The 13,028-nt window shown below is 43.4% G+C and overlaps 1 pseudogene; it reads right to left on the bottom strand.

The window, feature by feature from the left end:
* Nucleotides 1-13,022, bottom strand: part of LOC135534001 (gamma-tubulin complex component 4-like) — a 39,599-nt pseudogene extending 26,577 nt beyond the window's left edge.
* Nucleotides 13,023-13,028: the final 6 nt, after the last annotated feature.

The following is a 13,028-nucleotide window of genomic DNA, read 5'->3' as shown; positions in this document are numbered from 1 at the left end:
CAGGACACGGTCGTGGATATGCCATGACGATAGTGTCAGTTTCAGGAAGACTAGCTAAGTCTAAACTGAATCGGACACAACTGATCATAAGGAAAATATATTTTTTTACCTTTATTTAACTAGGCAAGTCAGTTAAGAACAAATTCTTATTTTCAATGACGGCCTAGGAACAATGGGATAACTGCCTGTTCAGGGGCAGAACAACAGACTTGTGAGGAATACGAAAACATGACGGTACAAACAATGGTTATATACACTCACTGGCCAGTGTATTAGGTATACCCATCTAGTACTGGGTCAGACACCCCTCCAGAACAGCCCGGATTCCCTTCTTTAGTTAATAACCAAATACAGACCTAAGAAACAACAACTTACAGATGCACACAATCAACGACTACATCTCCCTGTCCAGACCCGCATGCTCACACCTCCATCCACAGTGCATTGTTGTTTATCACATGGCCTGAAACAGCACCGTTCTGTTTCTCTCAGTAGCCCCGCTCTTTCAATATGTAAATAATAAATCATTAGGTTTTCCAAGATGAGTTATGAGCCTGAATTCTTTGGGGAATGGATTCGACAAGCCGGACATGTTCCACAGGGATGTTGTTCCATGCTGACATGATGGCACCACGCAGTTGCTGCAGATTGGCTATGGTCTACCAGCATCCATCGGACTGTACCATTGACACCAGGCAGGATGGGTTCCATGGACTCATCCTACATCAACATGATGCAACAGGACACGGATTCGTCGGACCAGGCCATGTTGTTCCACTCCTCAGTTATCCAGTGTTGGTGATGCCCACTGGAGCCTCTTCTTATTGTTTGTACCTGTTAGGAGTGGAGCCCAGTGTGGTCGTCTGATGCAATAACCATCTGTGACAAAGGTTGGCGAGTTGTGCGTTCCGAGAAGCTGTACTGCAGACCACTGTTGTACTGCGCCGTTATTTGCCTGTTTGTGGCCCAACTGTTAGGTGCATGATTCTTACCATTCTCCTTCAACCTCTCATCAACGAGCGGTTTTTGCCCACAGGACTGACGCTGACTGGATGGTTTTTTGTTTGTCACACCATTCTCTGTAAACCCTAGACACTATTATGCGTGAAAAGCCCAGGAGGGAGGCCGTTTGTGAGATACTGGATCCGGCACGCCTGGCAGCGAAAATCATACCAGTCACTTAGGTCAGTCATTTTGCCCATTCTAACGTTCAATCGAACAGTAACTGAATGCCTCAATGCCTGTCTACCTGCATTATATAGCAAGCCACAGACTCACTGTCTGTAGGGAGATCCATGTTCGTGAACGGGGTGGTGTACCTAATAAACTGGGAGTGTTCAAATATTCCATTGTCTGTTTGCACAAACATTTGCTAATGGATACCACTTCATGTTAAAGGTAGAGTCCGCAATGCACAAAGTAAAAGCAATATTGTGTCGATTTCCACAACTACTAAGAGCATTGAAGCACGAGGCTAAACTTCTCCACTGTTACGGGTCCTGCGGCAATCACATTGGGCCCTGGTCAAAAGTAGTGCACTATATAGGGAATAAGGGACCATTTGGGAGGCAGACGTTGCCTGCTGTACAATACTCACTTCTCCAGAACGGCAGGGGTGAAGAGGATGTGCAGGGGCCACTGGACCTTGTAGGCCAAGCCCAGAGCAGCCCAGCCCGTAGGGGGCACCTCCCTGGGGGAGGACTCCTGTGTGGGAGTGGCCCCTTCCCTGGTCCCTGTGGCATCTGAGAACACAATCATACCGTTAGCCACAGGATGGCTCCACACCAGAGGATGTCAGGAGAGTTGAGCGGTTTGAAATCTCACTCATGGACCAGTCTTAGTTAACCACTCTGCCGCTCAACATCCTTCCTCCTGCTCTGCTAAATAAATAGTTTTAAAACGCTCACAGGAACAAACAAAACTGCTGCTCCAAATTCACCCCATTCATTTTTTGGTTAAAAAGAATTTAACAAACACCCCATATACTTGTGACTATGTTCCATTTGTTTTTGAAGTAGGCTGTCATAAGAAGGTTCAATATAGGTTACTAAACAAGCACCAACCTAGGTGATAGGTTGTGGCCACTGTGTTAAAAACAAGTAGCTTTTTCTCTAATCGATTGATGATCAGATACGTCAGTTATAACTGGTTCTGTTGAACTCAAATTTTACACTTGATAGACAACTTTAGTAATGTTACAAACTTAGACTATTTTTTAACAATAGCCTATATAGAAACCAAAACGTCTCTGGTGCTGCTGCATGGCCCCATTGGTTGACTTGTCATCAATTATACAGCCTGTGACAGATTTCTTGGTCGACTCATATCAACATCTCTGCGCATTAGTGGTGGGGTAGGCTAAATAAATACAACAGAACAGACCTTAATAAAAGAATGGTGATGAAGGAAATTGAAAATGGTGGACAGAGCATGGCCTGAGGTCGTGGTTGAACAGTACCGGAGCGCAATTGGGAGAGAAGGCCAACGATCCTACATTTTTTTTATTAATTTGTTATTATTATTATTATTTTATTTTTTTGTTATTCAGCCAAATAAACACACTCCATTCCTCTCTCCACATCCTCTGATCCACTCCATCACATTGTTCACAAGATGGCACACACTGGGTAGAAGACATAGAAGAATGGACCATCCCAAATAGCACCCTATTCCCTATGAAGTGCACTACTTTGACCAGAACTTTGTGAAGAATAGTGCACTATTAAGTGGATTAGGGTGCCAAGTTCAACAGCCTTCTTTTCTCATCTGCTTTTAAAAAGATACCAGGTGACTTCCCAGTACACATCCATCAGATTGCCTTCTCTCATCTGGTGTTGCCAGGTTTTGGCAGGAGAGCTGAGAGAGAGATGACCAAGACAGGCATGCATAGACTGTCTTACTGTTAGCCACCAGATGGCAGCAACTGGTTACAAGAAAATATACTGGAGCACACAGCCGCGGGCCCAATATGTTCCTTACCCCTTCCCCTTGGCCCTGACCTTTCCATGTTTACAGATCTGAATGGTATAAGAAGGTATAAGAAGTGTCATGGTGGACCTTCCACCACATTACAGATCTGCAAACATGGAAGAGTAAGTTAGGGCCATGTGGTAGTAGGGAGCAGACCTGTGTTCAAATACTATTTAGGGTATTTCAATTACTTTCAAAAGACATTTCAAAGTAAATATTTTCTTTGAAAATACAACTAGCTGAATATTGGAATGCATTTGGAAATACACTTAATGTATTGGCATGTATTACAAAATACACTGAAAATAAGTATTTCAAAAACAAATACTCAAATAAACATGTACTGAGCCCAGGTCTGGTAGGGAGTGAAAAGAGAACTCTAAGCAGCTCTAGTTAAACATACAGTTAGATCTCCTAGACTCCTAGTAGAGGGTTTCTGCTCCAATGAAAAGCCACTCTGAGGAACAAACCTTTGCTCTCCTTCCCCTGGTAGTCGATGGTGAGGTGCAGGAGAGGCAGGAGGTTGTCGTCGTCCAACAACACCTTGTGGGCAGCCTGCTGAAAGGCCACATTTACATCTGTGGAAGAAGGAGTGGAGAAAACAGCCACTGTTAGATCCAAAGAATGACTGCAATACACATGAACCTGTTCATATTCTTCTGTACGGCATCCTTTCTTCCTTCCTTCCTTGGAATAACAACAATCACAAATGACTGGGTTGGTGAAAGATATTTACTGGAACCCCTACTTTGACCTAGCCACAGTGTTAGATCAGTGATCACTTCAAGAAAGGGAGGAAGTTAGGATCCAGTTTAAACTGCATTTTTAAGTATTCCAAAAGGACCATGGTTTGTGATTGAATAAAGGGGGAATTTTCCATAAGATGAAGTAGGCCCTTAGGAGGTAGAATGCGCTATCAAGTTTAGATGTCTGTTAGAGTAAACTGATCCTGGATCTGTAAACATACCGTGTTCAGTGACAGCCGTGGGCGGGGTCTTGAGCATGTGCTGAGCGTGGTCAATGAACACCTGGTACAGCTCGCCACGGCCCAACAGGTAAAAGTCCTTTATGATCTACAGGAAAAGAGAAACGGGTGTGTTTGAGGGGTCAGCTTTAACAAGGCGAGGCACAGAATCACTCATCTTGATCACATAAGGAGTAGTTATTTGAGATGCAAGGGGATTTGTAGATAAGTGATTCTCAGCAGTCTGACAGCAATGTAGTCGAGCTCAAACATGACCACTAACAATCTGAAATCAACTGTAAACTGTCACAGCTAGATAGTCCAAATACAAACCTTCAGTTGCCCCAGGAGATCAGATTCCTCCACCATTAATGTCCACAGGTGCTGCAAATAGAAGGATACATTCATTCACAAACTGTTGATTGGATTCACATACCGACGACTAATGTATGGAGTTATTGAGATGAATATGGCCCTAATATCAACTGAATAGAACAGGACCTTTTTGTCCAGCTGATAGTGGGAAGCTGCAGCAGACTTTACAAACACATATCGACATTTCCTCAGATATGTTGAAGTGCGACGCCCACCTCTGCCACGGTGCTGCGGATGCCGTCTATGAGGTTCTCAAAGTCCACTAGGCTGAAGAGGGGCTGCTGTTTGAGACGGTGCAGCTCTGTTGCAAACATGTCCTCCTGGTGCTTCAGTATAGAGCCTGGACACAAACACACACAGAGGGAGGAAAACATGATCCATCAAATCTTCCAAAATCTTTCATTCCAAGTTGAACGTGGATCTCCTGAAGTGATATTGTCGCAATATGTTACATTGAAGTAGTGCTCGGCGAGATAGTTTGGTGATTTTTTTGTTGTTGAAGTTTTTAGAGAAGTGTAGCAACCAAAGCAAACCAAATAGATGCCAAAATCAGCAATAATACTAATGGTGCTTACCTGAGTGAGGGTGAAACGACAGAAAACGCCCCTTTCTCCTCCCTCTACTGTTTCCCTACTGTAGCTAAATCATTAACAAGTCAACGTGAAACGTAGCTACAGCTAATAACAATGGTACATGTGTGGACCAGGTTCTCACCAGCTCTGGACGGGCTGTGGTTGTGGTTCTCAAACATCTGGACGGACTCCCCCCCACGAAGAGGATCTTCTCTGCCACGCGGATGGGAACGTAGGAGGGCAGCATCTCAGCCCGCAGAGAGAACTGCTGCAGGGACGGAGCCAGCATGTTCTCTTCCTCTATCAGCCTCTACAACGGAATACAGACAACAGCATCGTTCATTAGGGAACACAATGGAAAACATTTTCAAACAGAAAACGAAAATGAGCATGTCTTATTGGACCAGTCTGGGTACTCACTCCCTGTTTCAGTTAGTTTTTCCCTGCTTTGTGCATTATGAAAATGACCCAAATCAGCCGCCTGAAACTGACTGGAAGTACATAGACTTTTAGATCTTATCCATCCTACAATCTTTACTCTAACAGTAGTGGTGCAAGCTTTACACTAACGCAAGCGCTTGAAATCCAAGTGGACAGATAAAGTGCCAAGGTATGAAGTAGGATGAAATTACCCATAGACACTGATCTTAGGTCAGTTTTGCCTCCCCACCCGATATTTAAGTTTAGGATTTTGGGGAAGATATAAACTGAACCTGAAGCTGTGCCTAAGGGCAACTTCTACCCGCCATCTCACTAGATTCTGTAGTTCTCTTAGCTGGAAACATGGATGCAATTGACAATAGATGCTGATCTAGAATCAGTTTTTCCTCTTACCTTAGATCAGCCAGTTAAGATTTGAGGAAGATATATGCTGATCCTGAATCTTAGCATAAGGGCTCTCACCAGGTCCTGTAGTTCTTTCAGCTGTTTACCGCTGAGGCCTCCAATCCCCAGGTCCTCCTCGTCCTCCTCCTGGTTGGCGGCGGCCCCTCCAGCGCTGGGCCCCTGCTTCACATAGAACTCCTCACTCTGGTCCAGCAGCAGACCGTGCAGCATCCACGCCGCCAGCTGCTTGTACATCACCCCGTGGCACACCGCCAGGATCCTGAGTAGACAGACAGAAGAGAGATCCTTTATGTTGTGTTGCCCTAAGAAACACCAGCCAGGTATCAGTATAGATTCAAGTGTTTATGTGTAGGAGGGGATGACATGTGTCATGGGAATAATTTATCCAGGGGAGAAATAACAAATTTTTAAAAAAATACACGCCCCGGGATCTTAACCCCTTCAGGTTTTGCCTGGAAATATGGCTTGCAGCATCAGTTTCAGGATGACACCACACATGCAGCATAGATCCAAGTAATAGCATAAGCAATGCATAAAGCTTCTATAAGAGGCTAACTTCACATTTGAGTGAAAAAGTTGTGGCCATAACTTACTTCTCCAGGGCCATGCGAACAGGGGGCAGACCTCCACAGCTGTGCTTGTACACCGTCTCCAGGATCTGACAGCCGTGGATCTAATTAGGACAGACAGGATATGACCTCATTTCCATATTCCACACTAATTGATTCAACTGTGCCTACCCATGATGCACTCTGCTCTGAGCGCTGTGACAACTTTGTGCCCCTGTACCACTGTAGCCACCATGATGAACTTTAAATTGGGAGAAAGATGGTATTGTTACAGAAAAATTCTAAACTAAGTCACATTAGAAATGTGTTGACCTTTGAGAACACAAATAGTTTTTGGAGAGCGCTATGGGTGTATGAAAAGTGCTTTATGAGTGTCTTAAATCCTTTCCTCCGAAGTAATTGTGTTTGTGTGATTTCTCAGTCATATCAGAAGGAGTGAATACTTGTGTCTCCAATGTAATGCCCTTATCGTCTGGGACTGTACTGTCTTGTCTCCATGGTAATGCCCTTATCTTCTGGGACTGTACAGTCTCATCTCCATTGTAATGCCCTTATCTTCTGGGACTGTACTGTCTCGTCTCCATTGTAACGCCTTTATCTTCTCGGTCTATTGTCTTGTCTCCATTGTAATGCCCTTATCTTCTGGGACTGTACAGTCTCATCTCCATTGTAATGCCCTTATCTTCTGGGACTGTACTGTCTTGTCTCCATTGTAATGCCCTTATCTTCTGGGACTGTACTGTCTTGTCTCCATTGTAATGCCCTTATCTTCTGGGACTGTACAGTCTCATCTCCATTGTAATGCCCTTATCTTCTGGGACTGTACTGTCTTGTCTCCATTGTAATGCCCTTATCTTCTGGGACTGTACAGTCTCATCTCCATTGTAATGCCCTTATCTTCTGGGACTGTACTGTCTTGTCTCCATTGTAATGCCCTTATCTTCTGGGACTGTACAGTCTCATCTCCATTGTAATGCCCTTATCTTCTGGGACTGTACTGTCTCATCTCCATTGTAACGCCTTTATCTTCTGGGACTGTCTCGTCTCCATTGTAATGCCCTTATCTTCTGGGACTGTCTCGTCTCCACATACCCTTATCTTCTGGGACTTACATCATCTCCATTGTAATGCCTTTATCTTCTGGGACTGTACTGTCTCGTCTCCATTGTAATGCCCTTATCTTCTGGGACTGTCTCCATTGTAATCTTATCTTCTGGGACTGTCTGTCCACTGTAATACCCTTATCTTCTGGGACTGTACAGTCTCATCTCCATTGTAATGCCTTTATCTTCTGGGACTGTACTGTCTCGTCTCCATTGTAATGCCTTCACCTCTGGGACTGTCTTGTCTCCACTGTAATGCCCTTATCTTCTGGGACTGTACAGTCTCATCTCCATTGTAATGCCCTTATCTTCTGGGACTGTACTGTCTCGTCTCCATTGTAATGCCCTCACCTTCTGGGACTGTCTCGTCTCCATTGTAATGCCCTTATCTTCTGGGACTGTCTCGTCTCCATTGTAATGCCCTTATCTTCTGGGACTGTACTGTCTTGTCTCCATTGTAATGCCTTCACCTCTGGGACTGTCTCGTCTCCACTGTAATGCCCTTATCTTCTGGGACTGTACTGTCTTGTCTCCATTGTAATGCCCTTATCTTCTGGGACTGTACTGTCTTGTCTCCATTGTAATGCCCTTATCTTCTGGGACTGTACAGTCTCATCTCCATTGTAATGCCCTTATCTTCTGGGACTGTACTGTCTCATCTCCATTGTAACGCCTTTATCTTCTGGGACTGTCTCGTCTCCATTGTAATGCCCTTATCTTCTGGGACTGTCTCGTCTCCATGTAATACCCTTATCTTCTGGGACTGACATTGTAATGCCCTTTATCTTCTGGGACTGTACTGTCTTGTCTCCATTGTAATGCCTTCACCTCTGGGACTGTCTTGTCTCCACTGTAATGCCCTTATCTTCTGGGACTGTACAGTCTCATCTCCATTGTAATGCCCTTATCTTCTGGGACTGTACTGTCTCGTCTTCATTGTAATGCCCTCACCTTCTGGGACTGTCTCGTCTCCATTGTAATGCCCTTATCTTCTGGGACTGTCCTCTCCATTGTAATGCCCTTATCTTCTGGGACTGTACTGTCTTGTCTCCATTGTAATGCCTTCACCTCTGGGACTGTCTCGTCTCCACTGTAATGCCCTTATCTTCCACTGTCTTGTCTCCATTGTAATGCCCTTATCTTCTGGGACTGTACTGTCTTGTCTCCATTGTATCTTCTGGGATACAGTCTCATCTCCATTGTAATGCCCTTATCTTCTGGGACTGTACTGTCTCATCTCCATTGTAACGCCTTTATCTTCTGGGACTGTCTCGTCTCCATTGTAATGCCCTTATCTTCTGGGACTGTCTCGTCTCCACTGTAATACCCTTATCTTCTGGGACTGTACAGTCTCATCTCCATTGTAATGCCTTTATCTTCTGGGACTGTACTGTCTCGTCTCCATTGTAATGCCTTCACCTCTGGGACTGTCTTGTCTCCACTGTAATGCCCTTATCTTCTGGGACTGTACAGTCTCATCTCCATTGTAATGCCCTTATCTTCTGGGACTGTACTGTCTCGTCTCCATTGTAATGCCCTCACCTTCTGGGACTGTCTCGTCTCCATTGTAATGCCCTTATCTTCTGGGACTGTCTCGTCTCCATTGTAATGCCCTTACCTTCTGGGACTGTACTGTCTTGTCTCCATTGTAATGCCTTCACCTCTGGGACTGTCTCGTCTCCACTGTAATGCCCTTATCTTCTGGGACTGTACTGTCTTGTCTCCATTGTAATGCCTTCACCCCTGGGACTGTCTCGTCTCCACTGTAATGCCCTTATCTTCTGGGACTGTACTGTCTTGTCTCCATTGTAATGCCTTCACCCCTGGGACTGTCTCCCTCCACTGTAATGCCCTTATCTTCTGGGACTGTACTGTCTTGTCTCCATTGTAATGCCTTCACATCTAGGACTGTCTTGTCTCCACTGTAATGCCCTCACCTTCTGGGACTGTATTGTCTCGTCTCCATTGTAATGCCCTTACCTTCTGGGACTGTATTGTCTCCATTGTAATGCCCTTACCTTCTCGGTCTATTGTCTTGTCATTGTAATTCCTTATTGGGGCTTTATTGTCTCCATTGTAATGCCCTTACCTTCTGGGACTGTATTCTCTCTATTGTAAGGCCCTTACCTTCTGGGACTGTATTGTCTCCATTGTAAGGCCCTTATCTTCTCGGTCTATTGTCTTGTCTCCATTGTAAGGCCCTTACCTTCTGGGACTGTATTGTCTCCATTGTAATGCCCTTACCTTCTGGGACTGTATTGTCTCCATTGTAAGGCCCTTACCTTCTGGGACTGTATTGTCTCCATTGTAAGGCCCTTACCTTCTGGGACTGTATTGTCTCCATTGTAAGGCCCTTACCTTCTGGGACTGTATTGTCTCCATTGTAAGGCCCTTACCTTCTGGGACTGTATTGTCTCCATTGTAAGGCCCTTACCTTCTGGGACTTTATAGTCTCCACCACCACCATAACAGAGGGAAACAGCAACTGAAACTGGAGAAGAACAACATGATTACATAAAATGACTAGGGTATGTTGTTAAATTAAGATTTTATTTCCTAATTCCATTCATGACATATTGAAAGATACTGTGGATCTTGTGACTGTAGGTGTGAAAGTTCACATTTAAAGATGGAATCCGCATTAGGGGAAACAGCACCACTGTCTGGATTGGATGCTGTGGATGAAAATCCAGCACTTGGAGAAAGAGGAAATTAGGAATATATGTATAATTAGTCAACTACATGTACAGTACATGTGAGCGAAAGTAGCAGTAGAAGTATTTTTGTCCGTTAGTGTACTCCAATCAGGGGAGGGGTGGAAGGGTGGCAGCGCCACTGTACACCCCCAGCACTTTGTTATTGTTTTTGTTTTGTGGATGAAATGGAGGTGAGGTGCGTCGAGCAGTGTGGTCAAAGAAAAAAAAAGTGCAGTACATATTGTTCTGTTTTATCGCGTGCAATGACGTTTGAGGGGGAAAAACAGTGTTTGTAGCTTGCAGTAACTTTTTTGTTGTTGTAATATCCTAAACTGTTTCACCATTAAGGATTACCGCTTTAAAGGCCTAAAACAATTCATTCTACTTCAAATGTACAACAAGCAAATCTAAATCAGAAAAACTAGTAAAAATAGTAACTGGCATTACCTGATCCAACATATAATTCACATGAGATATGGAGAGATGCGGGTCACCAAGAAACTGCAATGAAGAGGACAATAGTGGGATTGATTATGAATGTGCCTTGTATTAATTAGTGCTACAATGCATTTTGTAAATGATCTTCAGTACCTCTTGTTCGAGGTCCAGGAGAGCCTGTCTATAAGGCTGCAGCATGGAGTCCAGTCCCGTGCAGAAAGCCCGCAGGTAAACCCCATTGAGTCCGGCCTGGTTTGTCTGAATGGAGTGGTGCTCCTGCAAAGTACAATCACAGCTTGTTAAGACTATAGTATTTAGCTATATCTGATTAGTATTTTTGGTAATACTAGTACATCTCAATCTAAAAAACAACAACACATGGCACTCACTCTAAAGTTGGTTTAGATTCATTGTCACCGAATCTCACAGAATTTAACCAGTTAATCAGGATTTAAAAATATAAACCCATCTAAGGGGAGGTTTCCCGGACACAGATTAAGTGTAATTCTGCACTAAAAAGCATTTTCAATGGAGATTCTCCATTGAGTTGGCTTTTTAGTCCAGAGAGGTATACTACGAATCAGGTTTGAGGAGTCAGCAAAGTAACTTTGTTCAACCTGGAATAACCGGTCAAGATGAAAGAGGATCACCTTTTAGCCAGGTAAATTTCTCTGGTGATGAATCCTTCAGAAGTAACCTGTTCTGGGGTAAGGTAACTCAGGGCTATAACTATATAACTATATTATATAACTATATTTATCCTGAATGAAGTGTCTGATGCCACGTTAAATACAACTAGGAACACGGATAAATATGAGGTCAAATCATAACCGAAAGGTTGCAAGTTCAAAATCCCCAATCTGACAAGGTACAAATCTGTCGTTCTGCCCCTGAACAGACAGTTAACCCACTGTTCCTAGGCCGTCATTGAAAATAAGAATTTGTTCTTAACTGACTTGCCTAGTTAAATAAAGGTAAAATAATAATAATAATAATTTTAAATTAAAAAAAAAAAAAAATAAGTCATTGATCTAAGGTCAGAAAGACTGACTTTTTGAAAAAGGCCCGAGTTGGAATTCCGAGTTGGATGATCATTCAAATCGATTTTTCCCCAGTCCGAGCTACATTTTTTTTACATTCCCAGTTGTTTTGAATGTACTGAAGTCTGAGATTTACAAGTTCCTAGTTGTTTTGAGCGATTAAATATGTAATAAATCAAGCGTTTGTGTAAAAAAAATATATATTAAGACACCCATCACATTACACATTTAGTAATGACAAGATGCTTTTGAAGGTTCACCCACAGTAAAACTTTTGCATGACAAAAACATTTTTACTGATAGGATTGGGAAAAAAGGTGCTTGTGTGCATTGATAAGCACACCAAAGCACATCAAAGACAGCATTATTAGCCTATTTCACATCATAGTCTGCTGAATTTGTAAGATAATTTATCTTTCATGTTCATTTCGGCAGAAATGAACATGTGGCACTGACTCTCCCATTGATTGATGGTTTCAGCATTGTCTCAATGAAGAGTTTGGCGTTCGGCCAGCAACATGCGACATGCACGTGTAGTTACATGCCTGCTAGAGTTAGCGGCATGCGGACGAGCAACATCCACCGTTGTAGTACTGATGAAGTATGAGCTGGAATGTGAAGCTAATTGAAGCTGGCTAGTTTTATAAAAGCCTGAGTATATCGAGCTTCAATCGTAGTCTTCACCTTATCAAAAAGTAAGAGATAAGCAGGGAGAACATTGGAGAAGGAACCCCAGATATCCTTCAACGATCTCCTCGCTTCCAAATCAAATCACATTTTATTGGTCACATTCACATTTTTAGCAGATGTTATAACGAAGGAAGTGAGAAAATGCTTTTGGCACTCCATATTCTGGGTATTTATCTCACCTGCTGGTGGACATGGCCTGTGTGTTGCTCTATGAACTCTGTGAAGCGAATGTAATCGGATCCCAGTTTGCAGAGGCGGTTCAGGACACTGGTCTCACTGGGATGGAGAAAGGGCAGGTCCTGGGAGACCTACAGGAGTAGCAGAGGTTCAGTTAACCCCTTACTCACAACTCCTTAACAGTGCATTCTTGAACTATGGTTCAGTTAGCTACATGTACATCGTGGAGTAAGGTTCAGTAGGATGCATGTCACACTTACCACCAGCCACTAAACAAAACTATAGTGATGTGTACATACAGCAACAATAGAAAAAAACTAGTGATGGGTGCCAACAAAAGCAGAAAATAAAACAATTCATAAGTTTACTAGCTAGTTGCACTAGCTAGCTACTTGAGAAAAAAAAGATTCACATAGCTAGCCAGCTTCTTGCAGCGGTGTTTGTACTTTGTAGAGATAGCTTTTTACTGTCGTTAGGTAGGTAACGTTATCCCGATATACCTGTAAACCTGTCCGTTTGTTCCATGTGAATATAGTCCCAGGGTATCCACTTAACGCCAACAAGAGCTCGTGAATCATTTTAATTAAC

This window comes from Oncorhynchus masou, unplaced genomic scaffold (assembly GCF_036934945.1).
Source record: "Oncorhynchus masou masou isolate Uvic2021 unplaced genomic scaffold, UVic_Omas_1.1 unplaced_scaffold_2902, whole genome shotgun sequence".
Lineage (NCBI taxonomy): Eukaryota > Metazoa > Chordata > Actinopteri > Salmoniformes > Salmonidae > Oncorhynchus > Oncorhynchus masou.
The sequence above is the reverse complement of the archived record's forward strand: the minus strand, read 5'-3'. Positions and strand labels throughout refer to the sequence as shown.